The 17,924-nt window shown below is 44.7% G+C and overlaps 1 protein-coding gene across 1 annotated transcript in view; it reads left to right on the top strand.

The window, feature by feature from the left end:
* GFOD1 (glucose-fructose oxidoreductase domain containing 1) overlaps positions 1-17,924 on the top strand; it is a 123,229-nt gene that overhangs the window by 44,522 nt on the left and 60,783 nt on the right. The gene's annotated exons all lie outside the window — the stretch shown is intronic.

The raw sequence follows: 17,924 nt of genomic DNA, 5'->3' as shown, positions 1-17,924 counted from the left end.
ATGATCTCATTCTTTTTTATGGCTGCATGGTATTCCATGGTGTTTATGTACCAAATTTTCTTTATTCAATCTGTGATTGATGGGCATTTAGAATGATTCCATGTCTTTGCTGCTGTGAATAGAGCTGCAGTGAACATTTGTGTGCATGTGCCTTTATGGTACAGTGATTTCTGTTCCTCTGGGTATACCCAGTAATGGTATTGCGGGGTTCCAAATATAATTTGCTACAAAATGCTAATGATCATCTGAACCTTGAGCAAGTTTTAGTCTTTTTGCTGGTAGACAGACTTACCTCAATGTTGATGGCTGCTGACTGGTTAGGGCGCTGGTTGCTGAAGGTTGGGGTAGCTATGGCAATTTCTTAAAATAAGGCAACAAGGAAGTTTGCCACATTGGTTGATTTCCTTTCAAGAAAGTTTGTTCAATATTATGTGATACTGTTTGATAGCATTTTACCCACAATAGAACTTTTTTTCAAAATTGGAGTAGCTTCTTTCAAACCCTGCTGCTTCTTTATCAACTAAGTTTATGTAATATTCTAAACCCTTTCTTCTCATTGAAATGATGTCTAGAGCATCTTCACCAGGAATAGTTTCTATCTCAAGAAACCACTTTTTTTGCTCATTCATAAGAAGCAACCTCTTATCCATTCAAACTTTATCATGAGATTGCAGCAATTCAGTCACAACTTCAGGCTCCACTTCTAATTCTAGTTCCTTGCTATTTCCACCACATCTGCAGTGACTTCCCCCATTGAAGTCTTGGATCCCTCAAATTCATTTATGGGGATTTGAATCAACTTCTTTTGAACTCCTGTCAGTGTTGATATTTTGACCTCCTCCCTTGAATCACGAATGTTCTTAATGGTATCTAGAATGGGGAATTCTTTCCAGAAGGTTTTCTATACTCAATATACTCTGAATGCAAAGTTACAGTTTCCAAGAACTTATTGATGAATGGAGAACTTACTATACTTACCATTTATTTTTGCAGTGAGAACAGCTAAAAATCTACTATATTACCAATTTTCAAGAAAAGATACTTTTTTTAACATGATGTATGAAATCAGAACTCTAGATTCAGTTATTTTCTCTTTTTTTATTGGATAAGTGTTTATTTGTGTGATGCATAAGTTATGTGTGCCACATTTCATTTGAAAGAGATTTATCACTTGCAATGATCTCAGATCTGTCATTTTATAAGGAGCTTTTCACCTGAAACCCCACTTATTTAGGAAGAAGAACAGTCAGAGCCCATAGGTGTGTGGTGGCAGTATGGATGTGGATGATGAAGAAGAGCAGATGTCCACGCTGGACCTCATGCACCTTCAGAGCTGGAGGGAGGTCTCAGAATCCATAAATGAACTTGGGTCCAATGTGGGCACAGCACTACCCTAGCTTCTGTGGGAAGGGCTGAGGAAGGGGATCTTACCGTTAAATGCTTATTGTGCCAAATTATATCAATCCTAGTAAATGTGGACTGTGGGATGACTTCCTCATGGTGATCTGCTGACTTTTAGGTTAGCAGATGAAGTAATCAGTGCAAGAGGCCAAACCCTATTCTTTTTATTCCTGTCCATCTGAATACACAGCTAATTGCAGCAGTTCCTTCTGTCTGTGGGGAGGAACAGTAGGAGGAGAAGAACAGTGGATGGAGAGCAGGGCAGACACACAGTAGGGAAACTCTGGCAAAGCTGGGGCTTTAAAAATAACAACATAAGCACTATTTTAAAGTAAAGTATTTAAAGAGCCCTGCATTTCTCGAAGTGAACTAGGGATGTTAGGGTAATAACCCCACTACTGTTTACATTGAAAGCTGTTCTCTAATTTAATAGGAAACATATCTGGTTTTGATTTCTGAAAACATTTGTTAGCAAAATTGCTGCCAGGAGTCCAAGCCAGTCCTGAAATGGGAGGAAGTCTGAACTGTTGGCTTTCCAGGGATGAGGAGTGCTGCCCAAGGGTAGGGCTCTAAGAGCAGCCATCGTAGATGGACTGATTACAGTCCAGGAGGTGTATGTGGTTCACAAATAAAGAACTCATGTTGGGCATGCGCAGTGGCTCACACTTAAAATCCTAGCACTTTGGGAGGCCAAGGTGGGCGGATCACCTGAGATCAAGAGTTCGAGACCAGCCTGGCCAACGTGGTGAAACGTCGTCTCTACTAAAAATACAAAAATTAGCTGGGTGTGGTGATGGGCGCCTGTAATCCCAGCTACTCGGGAGGCTAAGGCCGGAGAATCTCTTGAACCTGGGAGGTGGAGGTTGCAGCAAACTGAGATCGCACCATTGCACTCCAGCTTAGGTGACATAAATGAAACTCCATCTCAAACAAACAAATAAAACAAAACAAAACCAAAAAACCCCTCGTGTTAACTCTTAAATGGAAAGAACTGGCACCCCATGGAAGAACTGGGCAGCCTGGAATACTAGGATTGGTCAAGCTTAGATTTCCTACAACAATTGCCATTGATTGCCAGCATCCAGTGTTCTTAATTTCAGCTTTAGGGCAGAATAGGGCAAGCAGTCAAGGTCTCAGGTTCTGGGATTAGAGAGGCTGGGTTCAAATCCTGTCTCCTCTACTGACTTGCTTTTGTGCAGTGGTTCTTAGTCTTTACTGCACATTAGAATCACCCGTGACGTTCTTAAAACTCTGGATGGCCAAGCTGTGTCCTAGAGCAAAGGTGTAACAGTCTCTTGGGGTGAATCACAGACATTGGTATTTTTAACAGTTTTCTGCCTCCTCATCCTGGGTAAACATGTTGAGAGCCACTATTTAAGTAAGACTTGAAAAATTTCATAGCTCAATAGTAGGGTTTCATCATCTAGAAATTGGGAATAGTATTATCTAATATACATATTTCCCATGAAGATTAAAAGAGATAATACATGCATGATGATCAGTCCACTGCCAGGACATAGTAAATGCTCAATAAATGACAACCTACCTCCCTAACTCGGCTTCTTGAACTCCTGGCCTCAAGCAATCCTCCTGTCTAAGCCTCCTGAGTAGCTGGGTTTACAAGATGAGCTGCTGTGCCCAGCGAGTTCAGTTTCTCTACATGCAAAGAAAACTTCTGAAATGCAAACATAGTGGTTCCCACATCTGCGAAAAGGGAGGCACAGGAGTGCAATTCTTGCATTTATTTGACAGAGACAGTCAGATACTCTAAGCCTGTGGTGGTGCAGAGAGGCATTGAGGGAAATGGCTGAGCAGCAGAGCCTCTTCTGACGACTCTGCCACCTTCTCAGACCTGCAGGTACACGCAATCCACTTGCAATTACAGAAAGACACGACGTTCTTTCAATTTTCAATTGTTTTTTCCCAGATTCTCCTTCTTCTTGTTATTGTGGTAAGTTTTTAAAATGTGACTAGATAAGGGGCAGCTTTGAGGAAATTACATGTGAGGCATGTTTGGGTAATGTATCTCTAATCTTCTATCTACCACATCCAGACCAGTTAATTTTTTGAGTACTCTGATTACAGAGATGAATGTTTTTAGAAGTCAAGAATGCAAATTGGCTTTCACTTCTGTGACTCTGTTCTCATTCACTGGTATAAAATCATGTCTACGTATGGGATATCAACTTCTGTCAATGTTTCATGAGCATCAATTATAAAATCCATTGTTCTGGATTAACAATTCTGCTCTCAGAACCAGCTAACACCTTCACCTTAGTACCAGCTCCAATACAGATTCACTCATTCAGGGGTTTTTACTGGCATTTATTATTGCTAGGATGCTCACCACGGGGCTGGGGTATGGACTTCAGACCTCAGAAGGTCTGGGTTGAATCCTAGATCAGTACTTGGTCTCTGAACCTTGATTTCTTTATCTATAAAATGTTTAACTCATGTCTGTAATCCCAGCACTTTGAGAGGCTGAGGTGGGCGGATCACGAGGTCAGGGATTTGAGACCAGCCTGACCAACATGGTGAAACCCTGTCTCTACTTAAAAATACAAAAATTAGCCGGGCATTGTGGCGTACACCTGTAATCCCAGCTACTTGGGAGGCTGAGGCAGGAGAATTGCTTGAACCCAGGAGGCGGAGGTTGCGGTGATCCCAGAGCAGGCCATTGCACTCCAGCCTCCAGAACGAGACTCCATCTCAAAAAAAAAAATGTTTAACTATGGGTGCTCACTTTACAGGGTGATGGGTGATGAATATTAGAGATGATATAAATAATATATATGCCAGGTACATTATAAGCACTCAGTAGTGTAGGTTAATATATATTAATATATTACTAATTGAAAGACTAGTCATTCATGTTTTCAAATTTAATTTTTTTCCATTCATTTTTGAGAAGGAATAGTTTTACATTCAGAGATGGTACTGAATTTGCTGTGAGGCTTGGAAACTCATCTTGAGCAGTGACAGGCTCTCGTGAAAGTCTGTGTGTGATTACCATTGGCTTTCTTTGTAAAGAGGGTAATTGCATCCTCAGTTCCTCAATATTTTTGCTGCCTTCTTGCCTTCCATGTGGAAATGAACTTCCTTTTCTGTTCATTCACATGTAAACACAATGTGCACAGCTTTTGTATTCTGTTTTAACAGAACAGTCGCAACTGTGCACTGAGGGGTATTCAGGGCTGGCTCATCAATGTTAAATCTTCAAAATCGCACTTTGGAATCGAAGTGGAGGCTCAAATCAGTGCATACTCTTTGATGCTCCCAAGTTCTTTGTGGGTAACCGACTAAACCCTTAATCATATAACATGGCCATTTGGCATTTATATGTCTCATCCATTGAACTAAATAAGTGAAATGACATGTTAAAAAGCACCCACTGAATGCTAACCATGTATATTTTTCTTTCTCTCTCTCTCCATATATATGTGTGTGTGTGTGTGTGTGTGTGTGTGTGTGTGTATGTGTGTGTGTATATGTATTTCATTTTTCTTCCTTCCTCCTCCACCCATTTTCTCCCTCAGCATTTTGTTTCTCTGTAACCCCAGTGCCCAGCACAGCATAGCTAAAATAGATGTTTGCTGAACAACGGATGAGTAAAGTATTTTTACTCTTGCAAACTCAAGTGCACCAGTAATGTACTTCTGTCCGGTATATGGCAGGGTACTGACCAGACATAGCAGTGATTGCCAAAGGTCATGAACAGTATTTTGGGCCATGGTGTATGCATTTCTGTACATCTATACACATCCGTTTCATAGTTGCTAGAGGGTTGGTTTGTCTTTTTGAATGGGCTGATCGTAAGAGGTCTGAACTAAAAAGGCACCTGTACTTGAAAAACAATGATAGCAGCTCTGCCCAACACAGTAGTCACAGCAGTTATTTACATTTAAATTGATTAAAAGAAAATAAGATGAAAAATTCAGTCCCTCAGTGGCACTAACCACATTTCAAGTGCTCACTGGTCACCTGTGGCTAGTGGCTTCCATATTGGACAGCACAGATAAAGAGCAATTCTAGCCTTGCAGAAAGTTCTCCTGGCTGCACATGAGGGAATGTGAAGGGATTTCAGGCTTGAGAGGGTCCTTTGCAAGCCTATCTCCTGCATTTGCTGTGGTTAGAGAAGGGATGTTTTCAAAGATAAAATCTTTAGTGAGGCTTGGTATGTCATCAAGGGAACTGAGTGATGGAGCAGGGAGCGGCAGAAACCCAATACCAGTTCGGGGCTTTGAGGCTGGCACTTCCTGGCTTTTCATCACTGCCTTCACGAAGACCCACCTCATTTGGGTCAGCCTTTCCTTTTTTCTCATACCCTGCTCACACTTTCCCCCTGAAAGTGGTTTTAGGAGGTAAACACAACTTGGCCATGGAACGTTCAGGTCCTGCTTTCCCAGGGCCTCTGAGGCTGATGCTGTTGGACCAGTAGCTTGGCCTGGGGCTGTCCATATGAGCTGGCTCTGCACAAGGCTCTAAACTGGAGTTCTGAATGAACATAATGCCTTTGACCGAACGTCACATAAAATGATCTCGCTTCATATTTCTCAGGCTGGCCAGGCCTTTTATAGGAGTAATCCGATAGCTTATCAATAGTTTTCTGATTTACAAAATGGAGAAAATAAAGCCACAGAATGATTAAGTATGTGCCCAGCAATTCAGCAATAGCTGTCAAGGTGAAAAATTATCACCCTTCATCCTTGCAAATCTACTTGTGGGAATTCATTTAGCTATATTGGCACAACTATTTATTGCAGCATTGGTTATAATATTGAATAACTGGGAAACACCATATGTGTCTCTGTAAATAGGGAAATTGGTTAAGTGAATTGTGTCATATTAATACAACACACTGTTGTGCAGCCTGTAAAACGGTAATTTAGATTTGCATAAGCTGACATGGGAAGATCTCTAAGATACAGTAAGTGAAAAATTTATATGTGAAATTGAATGCATAGCATGATTTATTTGTGTTAATTATGTTTAAAAGATAGATATTCCAGGAGAATATTCAAGAAACTTTTATAACCATTTTATCTGGGGAATGAACCGGAGTTGGCAAGGGAAAAACTTAATTTCATTTTATTTCCTACTGTAGTGTTAGTTTTTTTTTTGTTTTTTTTTTTTAACCAGGAACATATTCGTGTTTCACTTTCATTTTAAAATTAAATTGTATTTATATACTTTCAAAATTTAATTTTTAAAAACATATTTGTATACTTTTAGCCCAGGTAATACACACACGTGATTAAATATTCAAAGGTACAAAAGAGTAAAGAATGAAACGCTAATCTTCCCGTTTCTCTATCCACTGGTCACCCAGCTCCCCTTCTTGGAGAAACCACTGTTATCCCTGATTGCAGAGATGAATGTTTCTAGAAGTAAAGAATGCAAATTGCCTTTCATTTCTGTGATTCTGGTGTCTTGTCAATCCTTCCAGACATTCTATTCATGTAAGAGAAAGTCCCTTAAAGCTAGTTTCTAATTATATGTGTAAACATGAATGTGTGCTAAAATCTCTGAGCATCACTCCTTACCCCTCTCCTTCATTCCTATACTTACAGTATTAGCATTTTAAAAAGATAGCTAGTTGGAGAGGAAACCCAACTTTTCCAAGTTTACTAGTCAAGAACAGCAGGCAAAAGCTCAGAATTCCCAACTAGCCTGTTCCTTAGGGCCTGCACTTTGTGCACAGGAAATGCTACGAAACCATATTATAAAGAGTCATTGCATGGTTTGGATCAAGCCTAGGTTCCGCGAAAGGCATGCAGTGGGCTTGGAGCAGTAGCTGTTTACCAACAAGCACAGAAGTTTCTCAGCAGTGTGACAACCTGCTGGTTGTACTGGGGGTCTTACTGGGGCAAACCCACCTGGAGGGATTGTGCCCATGACTGGCACAGTCTTGTTCCTTTGGAGCTAACAGTCTAGTACAGGAAAACACACCATTGATTATTTAAATTACAATTACAATAAGAGAGATGAAGGAGGAACAAGAGCATATGCCAAGGGTCTGAGGTAGTTCATGAGTAAAGGAAGTCTTATTTGAGAGGAGAGTGTGAGTAGGAAATTAACTCAGAGAGGGAGGAAAAGTACATTTCAGGAATAGGGAACAGCATGTGCAAAGGTAACTTGTTCATGATGCAAGGAGGGTATTAGCACCTTTACCATAACCAGTGTTTTACACGTCAAAGACGCGTTCCTCAAGAGTTCTCTGCTGCTCTGTTTGAGTTCCATTGCTTGTTGTTTCTTTATTAGCGCTCTATTCCCAGGTAGGTAAATAGTGATGGCAGTTGTAGCTCAAGGCTGCGGTCCCCAAACCCCCTTCTGTAAGGACATGAAGGCCAGGATGTTCATGAGTATAGCACAGCATGCACTTGGAGGTGCTCAGAAAGAGAAAGCTCCAGAAGGAGGCAGGCCTGAGGTTGCCCTGGAGGTGTTTGGTTTGAGACATGTGCCCCTCAAGATGTGTGAGTTCGTGTGGTGACCTTGCTGCTGCAAGTGGCCAGTTGAAGTGAGTCAGATGCCGGTTGAACATGTAGCAAATTCTCTTGGCCTCTGATTTTCCAACCACATTTACCTTGCTGTTTTTGGTTCTTCTGCTGTGCTCTGACCTGTAGCCTGCTATTCTGAGAACCCACTATGCTTCTATTTACTCTGTCTTTAAGGAGTATCCTCCCTGTTTCATCTGCCTGGCTGATTTCTCCTGGTCTTTTACGTTTTGCTTTTCTGGATGTCTATTACTTCTCCTTCCAGTTCAAGAGTTAGGTGATTGACTTCTGTGCTCCCATGTACCCTGCACTTAACTTTTGTGTTCCCATAATGCCTTACACTTGACTTCTGTGTTCCCATAATGCCCTGCACTTGACTTCTGTGTTTCCATAATGCCCTGTACTTGATTTGTGTTCCCATAATGCCCTGCACTTGACTTTTGTGTTCCCATAATGCCTTGCACTTGACTTCCCTGTTTTCATTGTGCCCTCCACTTGCCCCACACAGGCTGTAACACTGGCTGTGACTCTGGTGCTCTCATAGGTCATGGTGCTTCTCAGAACTGTGCTTACTTCCTCTTGGTATTCAGGAGTCTGGTGCAGGCCTTACAAGAAGACTCTGAACATGTCTGTTGGGACAATAGTCTGCAGATAAGCGCCTTTGGGAACTGGAGTAGGAACTGGAGCAGGTGATCTCTGCAGACTGAGGGAGCTTACAAAGCCCTGGTGGAAGAGTCTGCTCTTTGGCTGACTCTCATGGTTTGGGCAGAATAGAGAGGAAGTTGTAGGCATTCTGGGTAAAGGTGTGGCAGTGCAATGAAGAGAGAGGGAATATGATGTGGTGTGGTCTGGGACCAAAGAAACCCCACCCCAGCCCCACATGAAAACTCCCCTCAAGGCTTTCTTCCATGGAAGTCCTCCTTTAGCTCACTGGGGGATATTTTACCATCCAGGGAATATTTGGCAATGTCTGGACATTTTTGGCTGTCCCAGTTGAGGAGCTATCAGCATCTAGGAGTAGAGGCCAAGGATGCTGCTAAACATCCTGTGATGCACAGGGAAGTAAGCTTCCTACAACAAAAAGTGACCCAGAGGCCAGGCGCACTGGCTCACGCCTGTAATCTCAGCACTTTGGGAGGCCGAGGCGGGTGGATCGCCTGAGGTCAGGAGTTCAAGACCAGCCTGACCAACATAGTGAAACCCTGTCTGTACTAAATTCAAACAGTTAGCCAGGCATGGTGGCATGTGCCTGTAATCCCAGCTACTTGGGAGGCTGAGGCAGAAGAATTGCTTGAACTCAGGAGGTAGAGGTTGCAGTTAGCCAAGACTGTGCCATTGCACTTCAGACTGGGCAACAAGAGTGAAAGTCTATTTTAAAAAAAAAAAAGTGACCCAGCAGAAAATGCCAATCATGCTGCCATTGAGAAACACTAAATTAAGCAGACTGTGGCTTAGCCACAGGTTGATCATGTAGACTAGGGCTGCGTGAGGAAATGTTGGATGTTTCTAATTAACTTGTACTTGTGACCAGTGATGCTCTATGGGCAGTGTTATATGACCAGAGATATGGGAGAGGAAGTTGGTTTGGGGCAAGTTGCTGCTTTGTTTATTAACACTCTCTGTCTTCTCTGCATGGATGAAGGTTTGGTGGGATGTGCACTTGGGGTGTAGGATGGGGAGGTAGATACACAGGAGACAGCAAGGCACGAGGACAGGCTGCAGTAGCCTCTGTGCTGCCCTTTCTAGGAACAACCATGACGTTATGGCGGGATGTGCACAGGCCACAGGCTGGAACCTCAAAGGAGACCATGTAGCAGGGCATCGTGAGAAGAAGGAGGTAGAGGACTGGATGGGGTTACTTTCATTTTGATGCCCCTTCCTGAAGTTTCCCTCTAGCAGAATGTCACCTTTGGCTGACATGGAAATAGGAATTTCACCCTGAGTCCCTCTTCTGTTTTCTTCCAAAAATTCTCTTTAGAATATCATTAGGCTGGGCATGGTAGCTCACACCATAATCCTAGCACTTTGGGAGGTCAAGGTGGGAGGATCACTTGAGTCAAGGAGTTTGAGACCAGCCTGGGCAACCTAGTGAGACCCCATCTCTACAAATAATAATAATAAAAATAATAAAAACTAGACAGGCATGGTGGTGCAGGCCTGTGGTCCCAGCTACTTGAGAGGTTAAGGTGGGAGGATCACTTGAGCCCAGGAGGTCGAGGCTGCAGTGAGCCATGATTGCATGACTGAATTCCAGCCTGGGCCCCTGCCTCAAAAAAAAAAAAAAAAAAAAAAAAAAGAATAAGCCCCTATCTCAAAAAAAAGAAAGAAAGAATATTATTTGACCAGGAAGAAATCTGGTGACTGGCTGTGTGGCAAATGGGTGTCTTCTGTTTCTGAATGGACCTGTGCTGCTGCACCTGTTGGCTTGTTGTTTTGATGTGTGGCTGCTCAGAGTGGGTTCAGAAGCCATGTAATATGCGACTTGAGCCATGCAGGGCTGAGTCACTGGGAAGTGAGAACCCTCTCCTCCCTGAGCTGTGTTAAGAGAGTCGAGGCAGGACGCTGCTGAGGAAATGGCCTCATAGTGATTGTGAGTACCGAGGGTAGAAGGAATTGCTTTTTTCATGAAATATGCCATTAGAGGCACAGGCTCTGCACAATCAATGTTTCTGCCAAGCTTCGAAGTTTGAAGGCAGCCAAAAGGAAGGAGGGACTTTGGGAAAATGAGTTTAATTAGAGATTTTTAGCTGGTGACATTTCACACTTGGTGGTAACCTGAGAACTAAATGTAAGTGGTCATTCAAGTTTGTATTGAGGTGCTGGGTCCTTTATTGCTTTGGGTCGTTTCTCATCACAGATGAAAAGCTTTATTCTTAAAATAAAATTTGCATAATGCTAATTAGACGAGGGCTGTTCAGAGAAGAGAGTGGGTGCAGTTTTTTAGTTAGAAAAGGGCTACCAAGCTCTGTAGCTAAAGGGGCATTCGGCCCTATTGGTGAGTGTGGGATCATCTGGAGGGAAGGCTCTTTCAGCATATGGCTTTAAAGGAAGGTCACAGAGAAAATGAAAGTCCAAATGAACCTGTGTGAAAGTGTGGCCAGTTAAGACAAGATGGGACCAGCATGCTCCTTTTGGATGAGAAGAGCGTATGAGTGATAGAATAGGAGGTCTAGGATGGAATCTTGACTCTGACTAAATGACCTTGGACAATCGCTTAACATTTCTGAGCCTCAGTTTCTTCGTCTACAAAATGGGCAATACTAATAATCTTACTTGCCTAGAGTGGTGAGGATTAGACACCATGACCGTGTAATACACAGCACAGACCGTGGCAGAGCGGGTACCACCATCATAGCCCCAACCATCACCACCCTCAGGCCCACAGAATTCAGTTTCCCTCCTCCAACTCATTTTTCTTTGCAAAATATAGCATAGTGATTCAAAATAAGCAATGCAAAATTAAAGGACCCTGATTCAGTCCCAAATCCAGACTTACTCGCTGTTTGACCTGAGACTAATGCCTTCACTGCTTTCTCCGTGCCTCAGTTTCCTGATGTATAATTATGGCTGTGGATCTTAAATGAGATGAAGGACACACAAAGCATTAGTATAATGACTGGACTGTAGAGAGGGCAAGGGAAGTTTACTTAACAAATCGGAGACGGAGAGTCCTCAGGTGGGTATCCTGATGGGAAGGAGTCCTAGAGACAGGGAAGGTAAACAGAAGAGTTTGCTAGTGAGCCTGAAAGGCAGAGCAGGGAGTGGGGCAAGCCACCCGAGACTCACAAATAGCCCTGGTTTCCACTGTCTGGAGGCTGTGCTGGAGGCCACAAGGAATATTCGTCCCCACCTGCCTTCCCCTTACTCCTGCCTTAGCTGGATTCCAAGAGCTGCTTTCATTTCCTTTCATTATTGGGTCATCCCCATTGTACGCAAGCTGCCTGCCTCTGTGGGAACCCCATAATAGGAGCATTGGGAATATGGATAACACTGTGGCCAATCCCTTCCCTCTGTTTATGCTTGATGGACAGCATCCCATGCCGTATGCGGCTTGGGTTTCCTCACAACACAATGGGTGGATGTTATTTTTTTATTTTTTTTTTATTTATTTATTTGTGAGATGGAGTCTCACTCTGTCGCCCAGGCTGGAGTGCAGTGGCGTGATCTCGGCCCACTACAACCTCCGCCTCCTGGGTGTGATTATCTTGCCTCAGTTTCCTGAGTACCTGGGATTATAGGTGTGTGCCACCACGCCCAGCTGATTTTTGTATTTTTAGTAGAGCAGAGTGGGTTTTGCCACATTGACTAGGCTGTTCTCGAACTCCTGACCTCAAGTCATCCACCCGTCTCGGCCTCCCAAAGTGCTGGCATTACAGGCACGAGCCACTGTGCCCGGCATGGCTGGATTTTAAAAGCAAGCATTCCTACAGAGTACAGCTCCACGGAAACTGTGATCACCTTTTGTAACTGACCATTGGAAGTCACATGGTGCCTTTTCCACTGCATATTTTTTCATTAAGCCAGTCCCAACGACCCATCCAAATTCAAGGGGAAGGACATCTATTTCACCTCTTCATCAGGAAGTGGCAAGGTTCTTGAAGAACATGTGAGATGAGAAGTAGTGTGCTCATTTTTGAAAAATACAACCTGCCTTACCACTCTATACATGCATATGTGTGTATACATAAATATATATATACAGTAGCATGTTTGTATAATAATGTATATATCACATATGTATCTACAGGTAATATTCACATGTAAGAATATGTAGAACTTCAATGTTTTACAAAATAATACATCCCCTATTACATAAGATACACTCTGTGTCCTCTTCTGTTCTTTTAAGAAAGATGCTGTTTGCCAACCCACTCAGTTGATTTTTCACCATGCTATTGTGTTGTGCCCTGTCCTGTTTCTTCCAGACAGCATTGAGCAAAGAGCTGATTCTTAGACTGTCAGTGTCTGGGATGTGCTCAGGGCACTACCTGACTATGTTTCTGGCCAAGCTTTATGACGCCAGCAGTTCCTGTTGCACTCCTAGTTTTTGGCTAGCAGTAACCCCAAACTTTTCTGGCTGAGAGGACCATGGAACTCACCGGCTCCCTGTCTCTGAAATCCTCTGTGGTCTTTGCATTCAATAGGCATTGGATTGCATTCAGTCGTTGGTCATTCTTAAAGCAGCAAGCTTGCAGGACATCCTGGTTGATGGTATACAAACGAGCCAATTCTTAAGTACAGCCATCCATTCACGTTGGGGCCACACAACCCTTTGGCAACCAGTGTCTGCCACATAGGGGACCAGCTCCTCCCAGCAGCCTGTGGCAGCCAGGACTTCTCAGCCCACAGCGATAGCCCCAGTGTTCTCACTCTCCTGGAACCAACAGATCCCCACCCACCTTGATTTCTGCTGGGGTCTTTCCTCTTTGTGCCATTGGGAGCCACCTGGGAGCACATCGTCATAAATAGGTGACCTGGGCTCATGTTGGCAGAGTCCTGTCTGAGCATCTAGCAAGCTGGCTCGCGTGCTTAGGGACTTGGTACCAATTTAGATCTTTATTCCCACTTTTCGTGTGGTCGAGAAGATGTATGTCCAACACAGTGCTTTTTAACTAGGTCAGAGGAAAAGCAGGCAGAGCTATACATTTTATAATACTTAGTGGACCTTCTTACTAGAATTACTGAATGATCAGAAAGTCCGCTCCTGATGGAGGGCCAAAGGGAGCTCTTTCAGCTGACAGCTGAGCTGTGGTGTTTGCAGAGGGAAGCGGGAAAGTGGCCACAGAAGTACAGATGATCAGAAGCAATACTCCTGCCCTCTGCCCTGGGAGGGGGCCTGGAGTCCCTCAGAGAAGGCTTTTTTGGTGCTTTGGGTAGAGAAGCTGGAGACAGCAACTGTTGAATTTCCCCAGGCTGCATGATTTAAAGCCCTTAGCCTTTTTCCATTGTTGTTCTTACACCAGCCTTTAATGTGCTGGGTGTGAAAGAGAGTGGAAATGAGAAGCCAGAGCATCGCACTGGGGCCTGAGATCAGAAGGCTACGGGAAAATGGAAATGTCAAGTTTGCGTTTCCACTGCTGGCCGCAGGGGCCTCAGGCAACACCCGCTCCCCCGGCCTGGGCTTACACATCCTTCTCACTTCCTCCCCAGCCCCCCAGCTTTCACACGGCCCAGTGACGAGTGTCACTCTGGGTTGAGTGAGGCTCGCGTCTTATCAAAAGCGATGCTAGGACGAGAACAGAGAAGTTCAGCATGGGCTTGAGAGGCACAGAAAGGAACTGGCTTTCTAAAGACACCACAGAGAGACCGCAAGTGGGTTGGTTTTCCTTTTCTAACACTGAGAAGAAACGGAGTTCAGAATTCACACATGGTTGAGAGAAAAGGCAATTGCTTCCGCCTGGACTTTCCTATCTCTGTGGTGCCCAGGATGCTTAGACCTGCGAGTCTTTGAACTCAGCTTGTGTTGATGTAGCGCAGGGCAGTGTTGGGCCTTTGTGCTCAGCCAGGCTAGGAGGTGTTTGAAAAGAGAGCCTTCAATACCTTTCTGTCTGGGACTTGACATTTTTCTCTTTTGGTTGAGTCAACTTTGAAGTTCAGTATTTCCTTCCCACGCCCTGTGGCCACAATGTCACGAGGCTCAGCCTGGTGTCGTGGGGCTGCTAAAGATTCCTTAGAGGCTGGAAAGGTGCCAGTCGGGCACCAGGAAAGATGTACAAGTCTAAGGAAGCTCCAGGCATAGCAAACAGTGGGATAAACCTTCCTTTATTATGGCAAGGGATAATCACATTTGGGAAATGTAGGTGTCTCAAATTTATACAAATTGAATTCTGAAAAACATCAGAAAAGCTTACTACAAAGTTTTTTGTTTTTGTTTTCGTTTTGAGACAGGTTCTTGCTCTGTCACCCAGCCAGGAGTGCAGTGGTGCAATCACAGCACACTGTGGCCTTGAACTCCTGGGCTCAGGTGATCCTCCTGCCTCCGTCTCCTGAGTAGCTGGGACTAGAGGGGCACACCACCATGCCTGGATAATGTTTAGTAGCCATGAGGTTTCACCATATTGCCCAGGGTGGTTTCAAACTCTTGGGCTCAAGGGATTTGCCTGCCTTAGCCTCTCAAAGTGCTGGGATTACGGGCATGAGCCACTGCGCTGGCCGACAGAGTCCTTTTTCATCATCATGTTTTTAACTCTTCATAGTTTTCTGTGTCTGTTATCTCACTTGAGCCCAATTGGATTTTTGTCCGTTTGGATCACAGTTATTGGATTTTCTGGAAGTTTCTGCATGCATATTCTCTGTTCAAAGGCTTGAGGTGTACAAATTACGCATGGCCTTCAGTTTGGGGAAGACTCTGTATGACCCTGATAACTGTAATTTCAGGATGATTATATCAAATTGAAAAAGGTGCATTGCGATCCTCCGTCACCTCAGTTGTGTCCTGTGAGTTCCCGTCACACACATCTGAGCCAAAGCCAGCTTCCTTGTAGTTTATAAAAAATGTTTTGCCACATTTACCACAGTAACTGTGAGATAAATATGATTATATTTCTGTTGTACAGAGGAGAAAACTGAGGCCCAGAGAAGTCGAGTAACCTGCCCCAAGACACAGATACGAGAGAGATGAGACTCCAACGCTAGCCTCTGGCACCAGGAGCATGTTCTTCCACCAGTAGCCACTGACAGCCGTTCCCAGAACAAGAAAAAGCTGGACAGAGGCTGAAACACTTGACACAGGGTCCCCTGTCCTCTGGCCTTGCTGGTTCTTAGCCCCACTTCTGCTCATAAGGTCGCGTACTATCCCTTGCTCAGGGATTGCCTTGCAATGGCCTGATCACTCTGCTTCCTCATCCTCAGGGAAACTGTGCCTTCTGCTTGTCCCAGGCACTCCCTGTACCTTACCCACCTTGGGTGCCTTCAGAACACTAGCGGGGGATTCATTCACCTTCTCATGGGGCAGAGAAAACTTGCGGGGTCCTTGAGAGACTTCAGGACAGTGAAGGAGAGGTCAGGTTCGTATCTGGCTCTGGTCCAGCTCCACTTCACTGTTTCCATTTCCCTTGTGACTTAGGTGACACAGTAAGAGCTGGAGTCTGATGACTCTCAGGTTGTGTGTGGGACACCAAGCCCCACTGACGGCTGTTTCTGTGGCTTCCTGGCCCTCCTGTCTTCTGTATTGTAAGACCAAGCAGTCTGGGCCTGTGGCCTGCTTGGGGGCGTGTGGCCTTCTTGGCCAAGAATTCCGTTCTAGGAGGCACGGCCAAGCCAGGGGGGAGGGGAGAGAGCTGGAGACTGAATGGTAGCCTGACTAACCTGCTTCCCACGTCTGCTGGCTCCCTAGAAAGCTCTGTGATGCTTGCATCTCGCAACGTGTGCCCTGGACTTTGAGGTAGAGATACTTCATAGCGGACAGAAACTCAACTGGCCGTACCTGGTCTGAGCCTGCTTCTGTGCGAGCAGCATGGCCTAAGACCAAGCTTGTCCATCCTGCGGCCAGAAAGACTTTGAATGTGGCCAAACACAAATTCGTGAACTTTCTTAAAGTATAAGATTTTTTTTACAAGTTTCTTTCCCTTCCTCCCCCCCTCCCCTCCCTCCCCGCTTCCCCTTTCTCCCCTTCCTCCCTTCCCTTCCTCCCTCCCCCTTCCCTCCCCTCCCTCCTCCCCTCCCCCCTCCCTCCCTCCCTTCCTTCCTTCCCTCCTCATCAGCTATCCTTAGCGTATTTCATGTGTGGCCCAAGACAATTTTTCTTCTTCCAGTGTGGCCCAGGGAAGCCAAAAGATTGGCCACCCCTGGCCTAGACCCTTTTCCTGAACCTGGCTGTCTTCATTTCTGTCAGAGCACGTGGAGACTATTTCTAGTTGGCTTTCTGGGTGAGATTTGACAGAGGCCAGGGTGGGAGATGTCAGACTGTATACTGGTGAGGAAGGGGCGTGGGATGAAGGTCTTGAAGCTTCCAGATCTGAATGGGGCCTGCTGATACTGGTTTATCTCTCTGAGCAACCCCATGAGGGACTTTAACAAGTTCACAATGTTCAGATAGGTTTTTGAGCCATTTTCCAATCTTCCTAATCCTGTCTGTTTTTAGCTCTGGCCTGCGGAACATCAGCCCTAGGGTAGTGGCCAAGAACAGGATACCTGGGGCCAGACCGCCTGGATTTAAGCCTGGGCTCTTCCTCTCACTAGTTCTGGGACCTAGAACAAGTGACTTAATCTTTCTGATCTCAGTTGTCTCATCTTTAAAATGGTGGCAACAGTAGTAACTAACTCAACAGGTTGTGGTAAGAATTAAATGTATTAGGCCAGGCTCAGTGGCTCATACTTGTAATCCTAGCACTTGGGAAAGCTGAGGTGGGGGATTGCTTGAGCTCAGGAGTTTCAGACCAGCCTGGGCAACAGAGTGAGACCCTATCTCTACAAAAACTAAACAAAAAATTACCCCAGTATTGTGGCATGTGCCTATAGTCTCAACTGCTTCGGAGGCTGAGATGAGAGAATAGCTTCAGCCCAGGAGGTCAAGGCTGCAATGAGCCTAGATTGTACCACTGCACTCTAGCCTGAGTGATGGAGTGAGGCCATATCTTAAAAAAAAAAAAAAAAATAAAGAAGTAAATGCTAATTATAGATATTAAATGTTTATAAATCCCTCAGAATGCTGCTTGGCATATGCTAGGTATAATATAAATTTGGGGGCTGCTATAGTCATTGTTATTACTATAATGATGTTTATATGAGATGTACTCTCGGAGGAAGTTCTCTGGATTGGATGGATAATTCCAAAAATTTTTTTAAAAACTTTGTGGCTGGGTGTGATGGCTCACGCCTATAATCCCAGCACTTTGGGAGGCCAAGGCAAGTGGATCACGAGGTCAACAGATCTAGACCATCCTGGCCAACATGGTGAAACCCTGTCTCTACTAAAAACACAAAAATTAGCTGGGCGTGGTGGCATGTCGCAGCTACTCGAGAGGCTGAGGCAGGAGAATTGCTTGAACCTGGGAGGTGGAGGTTGCAGTGAGCAGAGATCACAGCACT

The sequence above is a fragment of the Sapajus apella genome, unplaced genomic scaffold, assembly GCF_009761245.1.
Source record: "Sapajus apella isolate SASKATOON/1434 unplaced genomic scaffold, GSC_monkey_1.0 scaffold63, whole genome shotgun sequence".
In the NCBI taxonomy this organism is placed as follows: Eukaryota; Metazoa; Chordata; class Mammalia; order Primates; family Cebidae; genus Sapajus; species Sapajus apella.
This window is presented reverse-complemented; position numbering and strand designations above follow the sequence as displayed.